Source organism: Calypte anna, chromosome 1 (genome assembly GCF_003957555.1).
Source record: "Calypte anna isolate BGI_N300 chromosome 1, bCalAnn1_v1.p, whole genome shotgun sequence".
NCBI classification, from domain to species: domain Eukaryota; kingdom Metazoa; phylum Chordata; class Aves; order Apodiformes; family Trochilidae; genus Calypte; species Calypte anna.
This window is the reverse complement of record NC_044244.1, coordinates 168,527,272-168,543,887: the sequence shown is the minus strand read 5'-3', so window position 1 is coordinate 168,543,887 and position 16,616 is coordinate 168,527,272.

Sequence of the window (16,616 nt, the reverse complement as noted above, 5' to 3'; positions counted from 1 at the left end):
CAAGTTATTTTCTATATCTTTTTTTTTTTTTAACCTAAAATATTTATGTCCATATATCAAATATGCTTTCCATTCCACTCTTCTCTTCCATGTCTGCCACACATCCTCGTTTCCACACTCACATCATCCACCAGAAGGGCAATTTTTTGGCATTTGAGGGGGCTGCTAACAAAGATCAGATGCTGCCATCACTTTTGAAAGAGCTACGTTTCCTTTACCAGCTGTGCTATGCGCTGGTAAAAATAACCCACTGGTGGGGACCTTACAGCAAAGTTCTTGTATTGAGCCAAGTGAAAAGTCAATACTTGAGTGGTAGTGAGATTTGCTCATGGAAAACCCCTGGAAGCTGTTTTTAGCAGCAGGGTGTTAGTCACCCTTGGAAGGTGCTCCTGGCTCACACCGCGCTGTGCCGCGCCACGTGCGGGGATTGCTTTGGAGGCTGCACAGCGTTAACAGCTTTGCCTCAGGTGTTGAGTTTAAGCTCTTGATTCCTAGTTATTTTAGGAAAACATGAGCTCACGTTCCAGACAGCTTTCTCTCCAGCCAGAAGATGTGCATTGTGGTCCTTCCCCCTAACGCCCTGCATCTGTACTCTGAGCGCGCTCTGAGATTTCTGCCAAACTGGTTTGGGGACTTGGGGTGGTGGGGAGACAACACGAGGGTGTCTGGGGGCTGAGAAAGAGATGTTTTCTGTGTCATACAGAGGAGACACTGGAGTGGTGAGGTCATGGGGTGAGATCTGGGGAGTGGAATCTATTACAGTAGCAAAAGGGGTGGATTAAGTCATGCGGCACTAAGGCAACTCCTAAAAAAAAAAAAAAAAAAAAAAAAGAAAGGAAAATACAGATGATTAAGGAAGAAGTAAATTTGGTAGATTGGCTTGCTCACTGGGATGCTGCCTCAGAGAAATGGCTCTCTTTGGGAAGAAGAAAGGCAGCTGCTGCCTGATGGATATTCACCCATACCCTCCAATCTCCAGTTCCCCTCCCCAGGAGGAGGACCCTGACCAGGGAGGGATGCTGGAGGGGAATGCCAGATTTGTCCAGCCCATGGTGTAGGGGAAGGAAAGCCTCTGTGAGGATGACCCTGTTCTGTCTGTGTGGGCACAAAGATGTGCTTTGGTAGGAATAATGGAGGGTCAGCCAGGTTCCTTCTCCCTAACCAGCAAGCCCCTTCCTTCCTCTGTGTCTCAAAGAGGGGTTTGCAGAGAATAAAGGTTTCTGATACACTGTGTCATTGCTTTATTAGGAAATGTGTTGAAACAATCCATACTTATGGCTTTTAATGATGTCTTTATCATATGAGAGTCTAAGAGCGTGTGGACCTTGAACTGGATAAACAGAGATGGGAACACTTTTTCTGATGGAGACTGCACTGGAAGGAAGCCCTGGGGGGGCAACCAGGAGGATTTTGAAATGCTATTTTTTTCCTAGATGTGACAAAAATGAGCAAGTATGAAAGTGCTAGGAGAGACACAGCATTACCTTTAGACAACTTGTGTTGAAACGCTATGATGTTTTGCTTGGAGAATTTTCAGAGCCGTGGTACTTTTCATTCAAAATGCCTAGAAAAAAAAAAAAAGAAAAGTGAAACAGAAGAAAACCAGGCTGAACAGAGACTCTTGTTTGATACAAAGCTGTTGGGAAGGGAAAAGTGCTTGTTTCAGCTGCTAAGTTATTCCTTCAATTTTACTGCTAAGTCTCTCCTGAGCTGTTCAAATGGCACGATGGGGTCTTAAATCTTTCCAGAGGATCCTGCCCTAAAGCAAGGAAGTTGCTTAAGAGAGTCTAAAGTTTTGCTTAGTTCAGAGATTGCTCTCTGTACAGGGACAAAAGCATGTGGAAAGGCACGATGCAGCTCAGGAACTCTCTCCTCTGGTTCCATTTTGTGGCTTCTGCAATAATCTTCCAAGAGAACCTTATAAACCCCTAAGTAGTGGTTTTTTTTTTTTAAAAACCAACTTTGCTGTTATGGTAATAGTTTAGTGCTGCCTCCTTTGTTATGTGTTAATGGTGCCCTCCTCTTAAGTCTCCTAATAAAAGAAACTTAAACCTCAATGTGAAAGCCCTTGTAAAGTTACAAATCAAACACATTTGTGCTGGTTTTACCTGATATGCAAGACCCTGCTGCTATGCATTTGGGGTCACCTCATCTATGTACAAGTAGGGGTTGTAAAGGAGCATTTTGCACAGTGAAAGGTCTCTTAAATGAGAGAGGAAGGGAAGGGATGGGAAAACTTCAGACAAAATAAGAGGAACAGAGAATATTACGTCTGGAACCTGGATAGAGTGACTCATTATCCATGTCACACTTTGGTCATCTCTTCAATATAACTTTTGAATAAACCTTTGGAATATATTCATATAGAATAAATTTCCCTACTAGTGAATTCTCCAGGCTTGTTCACAGCTCTCTGGAAAACTCTTCTTTTAATCACAACCTTTCATTCTATATGTTGCCATAAATAAAATAGGAAAAGATGGATATGCCTGATTTTCCCAGGTTGGTCAGGGTATCACTATACATACTGTGCACGCAGCCCAATTTTCAAGGCACTAGACTTCAATAATTTAATAACATTATAGTCTTGGCATTTTTGGAGAAGGCTATGGTTCAGATGGCATGTTGAGAAGCCTCCCAGCCTTATTTCCTATGGTTTCTGTGAGTAACTGCTTTCTGGGGAAGTAAACAAAAGAAAAAAAAAAACCCACATAAATGAGCGGGAAGTGTAGACCTATTTCTGGAGAAAAGTGTGATGGAAAAGGCAGGAAGGCTGAATTTAGAACAACTTAAAAATATAAAAAATTAAGCCAGCTATTCCTTTCCTATTGCCAGGACACTGTGCTTTTATAAACGGAGTGAGGGTCTTCATAACCTCACTGAGTCATGAAGAGGCGATGGTTCAGCTGACCTCATCTTGTATTTATTTGTTTTTCTGCAAAATCAAGGCTGTGCCCTGTGAATACTGGGAAGGTCAGCTCCTGCTTAGCCCCTGAGTAGTCTCAGAAAAGATGCAGTGTGAAGATAACTTTTTAAAACAGATAGGATCTTGCCGTGGAGATCCTTGGAGCTTCTGAAGGCTGGCTCATTTCCATACGGTGTCCACTTGAGAGCAAATAAAATAAAATAAGGTGACTGAGGAAAACTTAAAATACTTGTTTTTATGTTGGTGTTCTGGGATGATGGGGATTGAGACAAGTAGTAAGCACTTTCTTTGTGCATTATGCAGATGTGGCAGCCCTGGGACCTAGGTATAGAGAGCTGTACATCTCCAGGGGCCAGACAGGCACAGGCAGTGGGCCAGCTCAAGCTATTTTGACGGCCAAATCCAACCCACTGGCCCTCGTTTGAGCCATGCTGGTGGAGCTGGTGTATGTCCATGTGCCTCCTGTTGCCTCATTGAGGTAGAAAAGGTGTTTCCATCTGGACCTGAAATGAGCTGGCAGGCACACATGGTGTGTTTTTCTTAGGGTGGCAGAAGGAAGTCAAACGCTTTCCAAGATGGGACAGAGAGTTAAAAAAGAAGAAGTTAAAAACCCTGAAATTATGTTTGCAGTTGGAGAGAGGAAAAAAAAGTAAGAGAGAGACCTTGAATGGATCTTTATTTTTGTTGCCAGTGGTGCCAGTATGAGGGCATGATCCTTATGCATACACGTCTGGTTTGTGCCAGAGGATACAGCAGAGCTGACAGGTTTCCACCAAGAGGGTTCCTTTCTGTTAAAGCAGCATTTTCTCATGGAACATATTTTCTGTTGGAATGTTTCTGGCCAAATTTTGGTACAAACATGAAAGGCTCTGACAGCAGTGCTATAGTTACTTCATCCAATGAAAACACAGGTGGGGTGGGAGGGTGCTGCAGAGGTAGGTACAGCTCCTACCTCCCCGTGGTGGTGCTGAATATGGGCTGTCCTGTCTGCAGCTCTGAGCATCCCCTTGCTCTGACAGCCCTGAGGACTTGCAAGCAGCACTGCACAGGGCTGAGGGACAACCTCTGAGCCTGCACACCCAGAGCTCACTCCCCACGGGCGAGTTGGCTGTATTATGATTTTTCAGCCATACTTTAATCCGATTGATGGAGTGGCTGGAGATGCTGATGGGATTAGAGCTCAACAGGATGACGAAGCAGTTGGGATTTGCCCTCACACCGATCCCTGCAGCATGCCAAAGGGGAATGGCTGCTGCTGATTTACAAGCTGTTAGAGCCCTGCATCGAGGTGGAGCTTTTCCTCCAAGACATGAGTCCAACTCAAACACATCTCACATTTTGCAGCCAGAGCTTGGTCTGACTTATTTTTGACTGTGTCCAATGACTTGAGAGTGGTGTCATGCATTAGGGCACCATCACTGGGGAACCCAGAAGTACTGTGGGCATACGAGGCACCAGCACTGCAGGCATCTTCTGATGACAACAGAAATAATTGCTCAAGGGGCTGGATGGCTCAGAGGGGATTATGGGCTGGGGCCTGTAGTGGTTGTGGATCACCCGGTGTTCACTGGCAAGCAAAGAAGCAAGGTAGATTTGCACCAGCTATGGATTTTATTCATTCATTCATTTGTCCCTTAAATAGATTTATTCATTCTTTTATGTGGAAACCCAAAACCAAACCAAAACAAAACCCCCCAAAACCCCCCCCCCCCCCAAAAAAACCCAAAAAAACCCCAGAAAACCCCCCATAATTTCTACACCTCCTGGCTGCTTTGTTTATAGGAATAGTTTCAGGAATGCTCCAGCCCGAAGTGTTAATAAATTGGGAGTGCAATGCAGCAGTCACCCGAATGGCTGTCAGGAGGATGGAGAGTGCTCCCTCTTGAGCCAGCCTCAGATTTTAAGCCCTAGAAGAGCAGCTTGACACCCTGTGACCCGCCTGGTAATGTTCCTAATCCATCCCTTTATAAATACCCATTCCCCAGAGGGGTGAAGGGGCGGTGGGGGGAGGACAGGGAGTGAGTGGAGCAGGGAGGATCTGACAGCCCGGGGCTGTGCTTGCGGGAAGCGGATGAAGGTGCTCACAGCATAAGTGGATTAAGCCCTGGGAGGGAACCACATCGGTTCAAAAATAGGACCTGCAGCCTGACATAAAGATCTGGTGAAGAGAGAGGATTCATTTATGACCAGTGCCAGGCCTCCGGAGGAAACGAGGGAGGGTCCTTTTTCCGCTGGATGCAGACATGTCCTGGAGATGGCCACAGATCCTCCTCCTCTGGGTACCGCTCATCCTGGCTCTGAGCCCTGCACTTCACACGTGTCCGTGCAAGATGCAGCTGGTGGAGCAAAACTAAAGGAAGGTCCTCCAGGGGTGACAAAGAGGGCAGGGTGTTCTCTCCCTGCCCCTTGCCTTGCCCTCGTTTAAGCCTGGCAAGCATCTGGGCTTGGTCAGGCATGTGCTGGTCTGTGTGACTGGAGAGGGACATCTGATTGTGACTACCACCAAACCTTCCTCCAGAGTGATGGCTGAACCTGGAATTAAAATTAAGATGAAGAGATATTAATTCAGGGGGGAAAAAAATGAAAAAAAAAATCAATAAAACAGCCATTAAAATAAAGGAGAGTTAGGGATCCTAAAAATAGGAATTAAAAATAAAAATCAAATAATTTGAATTAGAATCCCCTCCTTGTGCCTCCCCAGACACAGAAGCTGACTTTCTTCAGCTGGTTTACCTCAGTGTCCCAGCACTGAGAGAGTATCTCCAGGGCTTTGATAATCACAGCAAAACCCCAGCCTCTCTTGGTTCCTTCTTCCCTGTAACACCTGACATTTTTTGACTGTTCCTTGTGCACTTTGTCCTATTTGGTTTTTTCATATATATTGGTGCTAAATCTGTCTTTAAAAAGCAGCTGTCCTTGTCATCTGAAGCGTGTGTTGATTGCTTGTTTGCTAATTCAAAAGGGATTTTGACTAAATATATTAAAAAATATATTATTATTTGACCCAGTTTTAATGGTGTGAATAATCCTTAGTTCAAAGCTAGTAAGGAAGGAAGATGCACAAAGTGAAGCATGATGTGAAGCACAATGACTCTTTCACACTCTTTCAAACTCTTAATTTTATTGTGATAATAAGCATAGCTTGCCTATTTTTAATCTGTTGTTTTCTAGATTAAAGTAGGCAAAACTTCTTTTGGGTTTCACATGCAGAGTGTCTGTGATATTAAATGACATCTATGAACATGTATCTGTCTTTCATCCCCCAAGAAAAGCTAATTTTTTTCTTTTTGTCCTAATACAGCAGGAGTTAAAAGCTTAGGGGATGGAAACAGGTCTGAAAGTCTCCAGGAAGATAATACTTGAGAAGACAGGTTTAATCTAAGTAAGAAAGAAGATTCCATCAGTCTTCTTGGAAGCAATCTGACCAGAGACTTGTGAGCCAGTTCTAAATTTGGCCTTTGTGTTTTCCACGTAGAGGAAGTGATGAAAATAGTGGCAGCAATCCCTGGTGAATTTGGACATGCACAAGAGAGGCTGGATGTCTTTGTTTGTTGTAGGTACAGGGTAGGCTGAGTGTTGTAAGCGTGACTCATGACAAGTGTAATTAAGACAACAAGCAAAATGTAACAGAAGGTCACACACCTTTCTTCACAGTTTTGGCAACTGAGGATTTTTCTGAGATTTGAATGTGCTGCACAGGCACAAATATAAATGCAGATTTTATATTGATTTTCCCAAGATTTTTTTTTTTTTTTGGATGGTGCTAAAATAGTCTGAATAGAACAAAACTGACCTAATGCATGAACACAGCCAAACTACAACTGATGAAAATAAAATATGTTGTGAACATATGACAAAACTCCTTCAGTTGATTTAGTACTGCCCCAACAGTGACAAATCTACTCCTGGCTGAATCAGACTGAATGTATCAGACACTCAAATACCCACCTGTCAATGCAGAACCTGCCTGTTTCTCAGGCTCTCAAATGCATATTTGGTGTTCACGTGAGCACACTCCCTGATGGAGCAATTTGTTCCAGACTCATTACCTGACTGTCTCCTCTCTGCAGATGTTGTCTGTAGCCTCAGATTTTGGTTCAGACAAGCTTCTTCCTAAGCCAGCCTATATGGTGAACAAAAAAAATCCTTTTGAGCTTTCTTGAGAAGGTGATACCAGCTCTGCAGAGTGGGCAACAAATCCAACAGAAGGACTTAATGTGTCCTTCCTGGGAGGCACTGCTGGGAACTTCCCATACATCTGGAAATCTCAGTGATGCAAAGTCACAGCATCGTGCTTCATGCCTTACAAATAACATATCAGAGTGTGTTCACGATGACCTCCATCTACTTCAATATTGGCCACCTGATAAAGCTAAATCAGTCAGCTGGGATCTTCCTATAATCAGCAGAGGAAAAGAGATAGGTAGGAATTATTGAAAAAAAAACCAGATCCCATCCTGAGCTCCATGTCTGCAGCAGCTGAGACAAATCCATAGGTGCCCATTTCTAAAAAATCCATAGGCTTGATGAAGGAGCCCTGGTGGTCAGCTGAGGCTGCTGACTTAACTTCTAGATGACTAAAAAGAAATTATTTGAACCCCAGCCTCAGAGACAGGAATATTTGTGCCAAAACACTCCTTTACCTGCAGGACTTCCAAATGCACACTTCTGCAAGACTTTAGACAAGTTGATACAAAATATTTGAAAAGTCTATTATCAAATAAAATCCTCTTGAGGGTTTTGAAGTATCAGAAGAGCAGATTTGTAGTGGTGTGAGCAAAACCCCTTAGCATGTGAAGTTGATTAGCTGGGAAGGAGCTTTTCAAAATATCAGGTTTTTAGGTTAACACAGCCTCTCAATTTTCCCTAGAACTTGTGCTCTTAAATGCTTTGGAAACATTTGAAAACTCCCTATTCAATTTAAAAAGAAATAATAAATTCAGGAAACTGGGGAACTGAAATTTGGATTCTGAAGAGAGTTTAAGTCACAGGACTTGCAGAGGCTATCCCAGGATTCAAAAACATTTTAAAATGCAACAAGATGAAAATTTCCAAAGTCACAAATAATGCCAATATATCTTTGAAAATCTATTCCTTATTTTCTGCCCTTCCTCGTTCCTTTTAATTCAAAGCAGCAAAATCACCAAGCAGCTATAATTTCAGATTGTCTGCTGGCCTCTGTGATTAGAACATCCCATTCGCATACAGCAAATGTGTGTGTTTGTTTTACTGAGGGTTTTGCACAGCTTACTGTCTAAAAATGAATGTTTTGGATCATTCTGGTTGTGTGTACAGATGGATTTACCAGAGGATTCTCCATTAAATCACTGTATTATTTTACTTCATTTAAACATTTTACTAATAACTCTGAAACTAGATCAATCTGATTTTCTTGTGAAGAGATTATCTCACACAACCCCAGCATTCATATTAAATCTCTTTAGAGACCAGAAATGAGTGCATATGGCCAGTGTGAATTTCTGCAGAAACCAGTGCTGGGCAATTTTACCATCAGATTCCTCCAAAGCCTCTCTGCTCTGCTTTTGCAGGGAAGAGTCTGGAAATCTCAGTTATTTACAATGACAGTAATATGCAATATTTCCAATATTCCAATATTGCAAATATGGAAAAAGAAGCCCCACGCCACCGTGCAAAACTCCCATAAATGGATAAAGACCCCAAAAACTCCAGGGATGGGGAATGGCCCTTCCTCCAGGAGTGGCACGGGCAGCCACAAGAGGGAATGCCCCTGTGCCCATTGCAAAATGAGAGTGCATTGCAATAATATCCTCCTGTCACCTCTGCTGTAATCTGTCACGTTTGGGAGCACTGCAGTAGGATTAAACATCTCTCCAACAGGTTAACCAAGGAGCAGCAGCAGCCCTGTGTGGGTTCCTTGGCTGACTTGGTGGTATTGCAGCAGCTCTTCTCAGCCAGGCTCTGCTCCCCAGGAGCTTTGCTTCAACTGGAATGCTTTGGTGTGAAAGAAGAATTATGGACCTGGGCTGGTTTGTCAAAGGTCCCAGTGTCTTGGTGGCTTGGGCCAAGCTGCAGTAAACTCAGCATCCAGCAAGGTCCTGTCCCAAGTGAACTGATTAGCACTGACTCATTAGTCTAATGGCTATCAGCTTGAATGGCCAATAAATTCCCCCCAAAGCTCATTTAAAACCCAACTGCTAAAGGGCAGATGAGCAATGTAGTGAAGGGGGAAGTATCATGTTTTACTACCAGGTCTGAGAAAAATCCTCTTCACAGCCCTTCTGGGACTCTACTGGCTTCTGAAATGTATTTTCTTTTGAAGCTGAACCAAGGATGCAAGTCAGAATGACACAGTTCTTGTGAAATCTGCATTAGCAAGGAGCAGAAGGGAGAAATCTGTATAACCAGCAAAAAATGGTTCAAATACCATGGCAAGAATGCACAAGTAGAGTTTGTTTCCACTTCTAATTTTTCTTTTTCAGTGCAACTCAATTTTTTTTTTTCTCTTCAGGGAGAGAGGACTTTTGAGGATAAGAAAGAATTCTGGATGATCAGAATAAGCAGATCTCACATCAGAATAGTGACTACAGTAGTTCTGGTCAGGATGTTTTGCTCTCCTGTGTATTTTATTCAATGTGGTATGGTAATGCCTTATGAAGAAAGGACGTTGAGGCTCCTATTGAGTCAGCTCAGGCAAAACTCCCCTTTTAGATAAGGAAATTTTACCTGAGTAAGAGCTCAACATAGACTGCAAAATCTGGTCATGAAATCCTCAGCTAAGCCGATAAGAAACCAAAATCCTTCAGACAGACAAATAAAATAGGATTTCCAACCTCCATAATTATTCACATCCTACTAATGAGCTCTAGCATCTGTGGCAGAATTGTTAAAGGAGTATTGATCTCATGCAAAATTTGGTGTGTAGTAGTAATTTGCAGACACAGAGGGAATATTGAAACCTCCTCCCTTTTCATTTCCCAGTGGGCTGATCAGTAGGGGAATGCTGGAAATGCAGATGGCATTTCCATTTATCTTCATCCATTAAGCGGTTATTTGAAGGGCCATCCAATTGGGGTGGATGGTTTTATCTTTTTTTCCTTTTCACAAATAATGCTATTAAATGTTGATGTTTCACACATGGATATGTGATGCTCCCTCCCTGGAAGAGTTCAAGGCCAGGTTGGATGGGGCTTTGAACAACCTGGTCTGGTGGGAGGTGTCCCTGCCAATGAAAGGGGGTTGGAACAAAGTGATCTTTAAGGTCCCTTCCAACCCAAACCGTTCTTTGATTCCATGATAAGCAAAGGTTTAATGGAGGGCACTAGTTATAAGCAGGCTTTTGCTCCTAACTTAAAATAAAAGCAAATTTTTTTTCCAAGTAGTTTTAAAAATAGTCAGTACTCTTACACATTTTTTTTTTTATTGCAATGCACATTTTACCTGCTCTTTCAAACCTCACTGCCTCCTCTACTGAGAGTGTTACAACCTGCATCTCCAGGCAGGACTGTGAAGCACTTTTCCAAGAACATCCATGAGCACAGCAGTACCACTTCACCCAACAGGAGCTGGACATGGTCTTACCATCTGATGGCACACGTAGTCACAGCAGGGAGCAAGCCACAAGGTATTATTTCAGATCCAGCATTTCTACCTGACCCATCAGGGTCAGATCCTCCCAGGGGACTTCCTTGGGTTGATCTTACACATGTCTCAGAAGAAAAATAAGTCATGTTGTCCTCGGGGAAAACTGCTGCTGTTTTTTTTTCCTAAGGACTGCTTGTGTCATTACAATCTGGAGCAGGGAACTGGGGTCAGTGAACTTGTGTTGCACACTCAACCTCTTTGTCTCCTTTGGAAAACCTACCCAAATTTAGCTAAGTGATAAATGTTTAGAAAAAAAAATCCACCCCTACATGATCCATGGAGACTTCTGACTCCAGATCAGGGTTTGAGCAGTAAAAATGAAGCATGAGACCACGTGCTGGAGAAAAAAACAAGATATTGCATAGCTGTTTATTAATCCGTCGCTGGGAATAGGGTGAGAGAGGGCCACAGCAGTAAAAAATAGCATGAAATTCTTGAAATTAAAGGCTGTTTCAGGATGCATATGCACAGAGGGAGGTGGGGGAGTGAAGTAATATTACACAAGCAACCTTACTTCTTACTTCAACATGTGCCTTACTTCTGGATTGCTCAGATTGGTAATTCTGCTGCTGCTATCTTGGCATAAGGGGGATTGGTTTTCTTCTATATTATAGAGTGGTTTGCTGCCCTTCAGTTCCCTGTACTTCTCTGGTTTTATAAGAGGTGGAATATTTGTGACTGCCTTGTGCTGCAATGATGTGGTCGCAGAGCTCTTTTCAGCTCTGTGGAAGAAATGAAAGGTTGCGCTCACTGCGAGCAGTTGCTAAGAAGAAAAAGAAAGAAACCCTATTTTAAGCTGTTCCACAGAAGCACACACTGGCTTGATTGGCTATTGATTCCAGTTACATTATGGAGAAAGAACATTTTTAGCTATGAGCATGTGCAGCCACATGTTGAGCTGCAAGTGTGAGAACTGCATCTGCTGTAAGGCTCTGCTGCCGGCTGCGCTGAGCCCGAGCATCCGAAAATATGAGGACCCACACTTTCCACTCTAGAGAATGGCACCAATCTCCTGAGGGAAGTTTTCTTGGCTCTTTCAGCTGTATTGAGCTTTGGATTCAATTCAATTACGATTCGACTGTGACTTGGATCTCTCACGCTGTCCCTAGACTGGGAAATGAAACAAAGCCTCGGACTGCTTTGGACATTGGAGCGTGACGGTCTATTCTACAGAACTGGTGGATTGGTCTAGGGAGTGGTGGAGCCTGCATGAATTATTGCCCTCCTGGACAGTGCTGAGAATTGGAAATGCAAGAATATAAGGGGATGGTGCAGAGTCTTCTGTGTGGGAAGGTTGAGGTGTCAATGTGCAAGGACATCTTCAGGGTACTAGGAAGCCGTGGGTATGCACAAACACGGGTATGTGCCTATAGATGTATAACCATTAGCAGCCAAACTTGCCAGAGATGTAAAGCTAAGTAATTCTGTGCAAATCTGTTTCAGTATCATACAGGGAGGAGCAAACTAATTCATCTCTCCTCAGAACACACTGAAAGAAAAGCAGAGGCTGCACAGTTTTGGTCCTGCTTTTACCCCAGCTAAGCCAAAATGGAGGTTTTGTGACAATTCACCATTAACCAAAGCCAGGAAGAAAATGGGCAGGGAACAGCAACACCCATGGACACTGAACTTTTGGGATACCCTTTCTTCAGAGCTCTGCCAGTTCAGTCGTTAGTTGAGAATAAATAACAACAAAGTACCTTTCTGAATCAACATTTGTAGAAACAGAGCCCAGAGCCAGGCACATTCAAAAAGAAAGGACATTTTTTCCCCTGAAGAATGCCAGAGTCTGTGAAAATGTACAAGGGAAAGATTTGGAAACCATTAGCTATTTCCTGAAGGCTTTTCCCATTCCTTCTCATGCAAGTCAACGTGTGTTTTGCCTGGATGACAGCGGGGATTTTTTTTTTCAAAAGTGCTGGAGATATCTTACTTTCCTTTTGTGGGAAGTTCCAGACCCTGCAAACTTTTTCCATTTCTTGGTCTGAAAGAACTGAAATGCAATCATTTGTATGGACTGCAAAAGCCATTTACTTGGGCCTGTTTTCAGAGAAGGCTTGAGACAGACATCCCAGGACAATGGGAGAAGAGGAAGGAGTTCTCTCAGTGGAACTGGCACTTGGCTGCTATGGAGACAGCTGTTTCTGAAATTCCTCCTCATTTCTGCTGCTATTTATATTTTCAGGACAATGAGTGCAGGTCCTCATTTTCTGTGAGTGTACAAGTGTTACCCCATCCATCTGCCTGTTCAGAGCAGCTGGGTACCTCAAGTAAACCTGTTGGTGTTGGCTGACCAGTGTTGAATTCTCCTTTTTACATGATTTCAAGTAGAAATTGCAGATTACAGCCTATGGTGTGGATCCAGATGATTGTCCATCCAAATTCTGATCATCCATTTGTTATCAGCAGGATTCTGCCCAAAATCTGTGATGAGAGCTGTCTGGTCTGCAGACCCAGGTTTTCTTTCTGTGACTGGCAAGAAAAATTACAGGTTATTGATAGAAATTTGTCCAATATAGGATTAGGCCAAAATACTCATCTGGATCCATATTCCCACAGTTTAAACCAGCCTTTTTTTTCTCATTCTATTTTCCATGAATGTTTGATCAATCTTCCTCTTTGATCCAAGGGAAATGTAAGCATTTGTTTATAAAGTCAAACAGCTCCAACAAAAGAGATTTGGAGCCATTCTCTTCCACCACAACATGAGGCTGTGAAATGACTGATGAAGACTTTAGAGCCATGTCAAGCCTCTGCTCTGATTCAGACAGCACAGAGACTTAAACCTGGGTTTCCCCCACACCCATGGCAGGTCTCAAGCAAAGGAAATCTTATCTTGGACTTGCCTTGGAGTTTCAGCCTCACCAGCTGCAGTCTGGCTGTTTGGAGCCCCATTGCTCACTGCTATTCCCTTGGGTAGCAGATTTGGCTTGGAGAGAGCTGGTTGGAGGGAGCAAAGCAGAGCTGGGAACAGATTGCCATTGCTGGGATCCAGGACCTCTGCTCCTTCCTAGTCCTAGGAATGGCTGGGAATGTCCCTAGGATGCCCATCTCCCCTCAGGTTTTGTATGGGGGGAGCCTGATTTCTTGGCTGAGGGTTGACAATTCACTAGGAAGCAGTCAAATGAGGAGGAGCAGGGCACTGCAATGGTAAAGAGGGTCTACTCCCTGGTGTCTGGCCTTGGTATATTAGTTACTGCTAGACTTAAATACATCTGTGTTCTAGGATCCTCCTGCTTTTGAAGTAGCAGCTAGATTTTATGCCTGCAATATTTATAAAGGAGCTGGAATGTTTTGCTTGCACTCTGCTAGTCACCTGAAATAAAGGAATTTTGCTCTCTACAACTACCTGAAAGGAGGCTGGAGCCAGGTGGGGGTTGGGCTCTTTTGCCAAACGACTTTAAACAAGACAAGAGGGCATGGTCTTAAGTTGTGCCAGGGGAAGTTTAGGTTGGATATTAGAAAGAATTTCTTTACAGAGAGAGTGATCCGGCACTGGAATGGGCTGCCCAGGGAAGTAGTGGATTCTCCATCCCTGGGGATATTTAAAAAGAGACTGGATGTGGCACTCAGTGCCATGATCTAGCAACCGCAACAGTGGTTCAAGGGTTGGACTTGATGATCTCTGAGGTCCCTTCCAACCCAGCCAATTCTATGATTCTATGAATTTGGCACTTTGGCCTCTCTTTTTTTTTTGTTTTTTTTTTAAACATAGTTTCTGGATGCGCTTCTTTTTTGATGCCCTTCAAACAAGTGGCTCAAAATGGGGAGAACAGGATCAAACCTAACCTTGTGGCTATCTCCTCTCTGGAAGTGTTCAAGGCTTCAAGGCTTCAAGTTGGATGGGGCCTTAAGCAACCTGTCCTAATGGGAGGTGTCCCTGCCCATGCAGGGGGATTGGAACTAGATGATCTTTAAGGTCCCTTCCAACCCAAACCATTCTATGATTCTATGAAACCTAGCTTCTCATGTTTCTTACCACTTCTTTAGTAGAAAATACATGTCCAAAATACTTACTACTTCTTTAGTAGAAAATACAAGACAAAGCATCAAAACATATCATCCCCTGTCCACTTCTGCTTAATGAGGCATCTTCACGTAGATCAGCTGGCACAAACACTTATTCATTCATCCTTTCACTACCCAGTCAACCACAAAAATATAACTGACATTTAAATGGCAGAGGAGGAGAGACATGCAGGTTAGCCAGGCTGGAGATAGGGCCAGGAATTCCACAATGTAATAAGAAGGCTCTCAAACAAACACCATATGAATTGATTGAGGCTGAACTGGAAGATATGTTTTTTGCTAAAGTTAATAACAGCTGACAGCTTGACCTATTCTTGCAGCTTACTGTACCAGCATCCCTCCCTGGCTCTGCATGTCTCCTTCTCACTTCAAATGCCTAATGCTGGATTTAACCTCTGCACAGGTTTGGGAAATCTGCAGGTCACCTCTCAGCCCTGCTCTCCGCCCCTCCACCCCTGAGTGTACCCAGGTCCAGGGCTGCAGCCTCTCTTCCTGTGTCTTCTCAGCGTCCCTCTCCTCATGGTCTGGAAGCAGAGGGTGAAAGCTGAGAGTGGTGGTAATGGGGCACAAGGTGTATCAAGGTTTGCCATTTGGATATTACAGCTTGTAAGGCTGTTTACCAGATGCTTCTACCACACAGAGTTAGGCTGTCTACAGGGGTCCATTAGGAGACTTTCCATACCATATTTATTCTTGAAGGAAAGGCATTGAAACAACATGATCCCAAACCAACACACAAACCAGAAAACCTCAGTCAAAAGCATCTCACAAGTACCCATTGGCTCCACACCTATGGAGTCAGAGTGTATTTCACAGTTGTTAGCACTGACTGTTATCACCTTGCAGCTTAATGAGACACCAGCAAGAGCAGCTTGAAGTCTGAGGTGGTGCAAGTCTTAGCAATTCATTCTTAAGGTCACATTTTGAGCTCTGGCTAAGAACTGAAAACATGTCAGCCTTGCCAGGCAGAACACAAAAAGTCATTTCCATGGCTGCTGTCTCTGCAGGAAGCATCAGACTGACTGGAGAAGAGAGGCAGGAGCAGGCTGAAGGCAGCATCTCATATGAACACCACTCTGCTTTAATGCCAGGGCTGAAGCTCTTCATCTAGAACAGCACATGCATGAGGATAGCCATGTGAAGAAGTTTCAGACCTCCAAAGCTGAGGTAGAAATAAGGTTTTGGTTCTGAAATGGACCTGAGAATAGTTATGGGTGACTGGTTATGTACAGAAGATGCTGATATTGGGAATCTCATCTGTTTGGGTTGTGGTTTCCATAGCACGATAGTGAGTACAGTTTATAGGTTCAGCAGTGGTGTTGGGAAGGTGTGGATGTAATGAATGGGATTCACCTGACCATTCATCAAATGGCAAAGTCTGAGGTTCCCCTCACCATCAATGGAAAGCATGGATCATTTGGTTGAGTTTATCTTAGGATGTGATGGCTTTCCCTCTGGAGGTGCCTCTTTCACCTTTTCTATTAGAAAAATACCCTGGAAACAACTTGCTCTGACCCGGATATGTTTCCTACAAATATTTAAGTGAGATCAGATGGTTGTTACCACCCAGGGGGCAAGGAGACTTGCAAAGTCAGCTACAAATAAAAGGAATGGATACTGATCCTTGACTTGTACTGGTTAATCCTCTCATGGAACTGGCCCTGGCTTCCAAACTCCAGCAGAAGAACACTTGGAAACAAATGCAGTGGGAGTTCCTTAGCACTTTAAGCCAGGTTGTACTGAGAAAGACCTGCTGATGTTAAGGGATTTTCTGGCTGAGTTTTACAGGTGTTTTGTATTCTTGAAGAGTGCTATGCAAGGAGTTTAATCCCTCACCTATAATCACTCGTTTCCTCCTTTTGCACACAAAATGGAGTTAGCTTTTTTCTTTTGGGGCATATTCTCTCTCTAGTCTGCACAATGTTAGACTGCAAAGGCAGTTCAGATCTTTGTCCTTTCACTGTCCTGCCTCTTTTCCTAATCTTCCAGCCCTATTTCAGCTGCATGCTTACCCTTGCATGCTCACTCTGATCCAGAA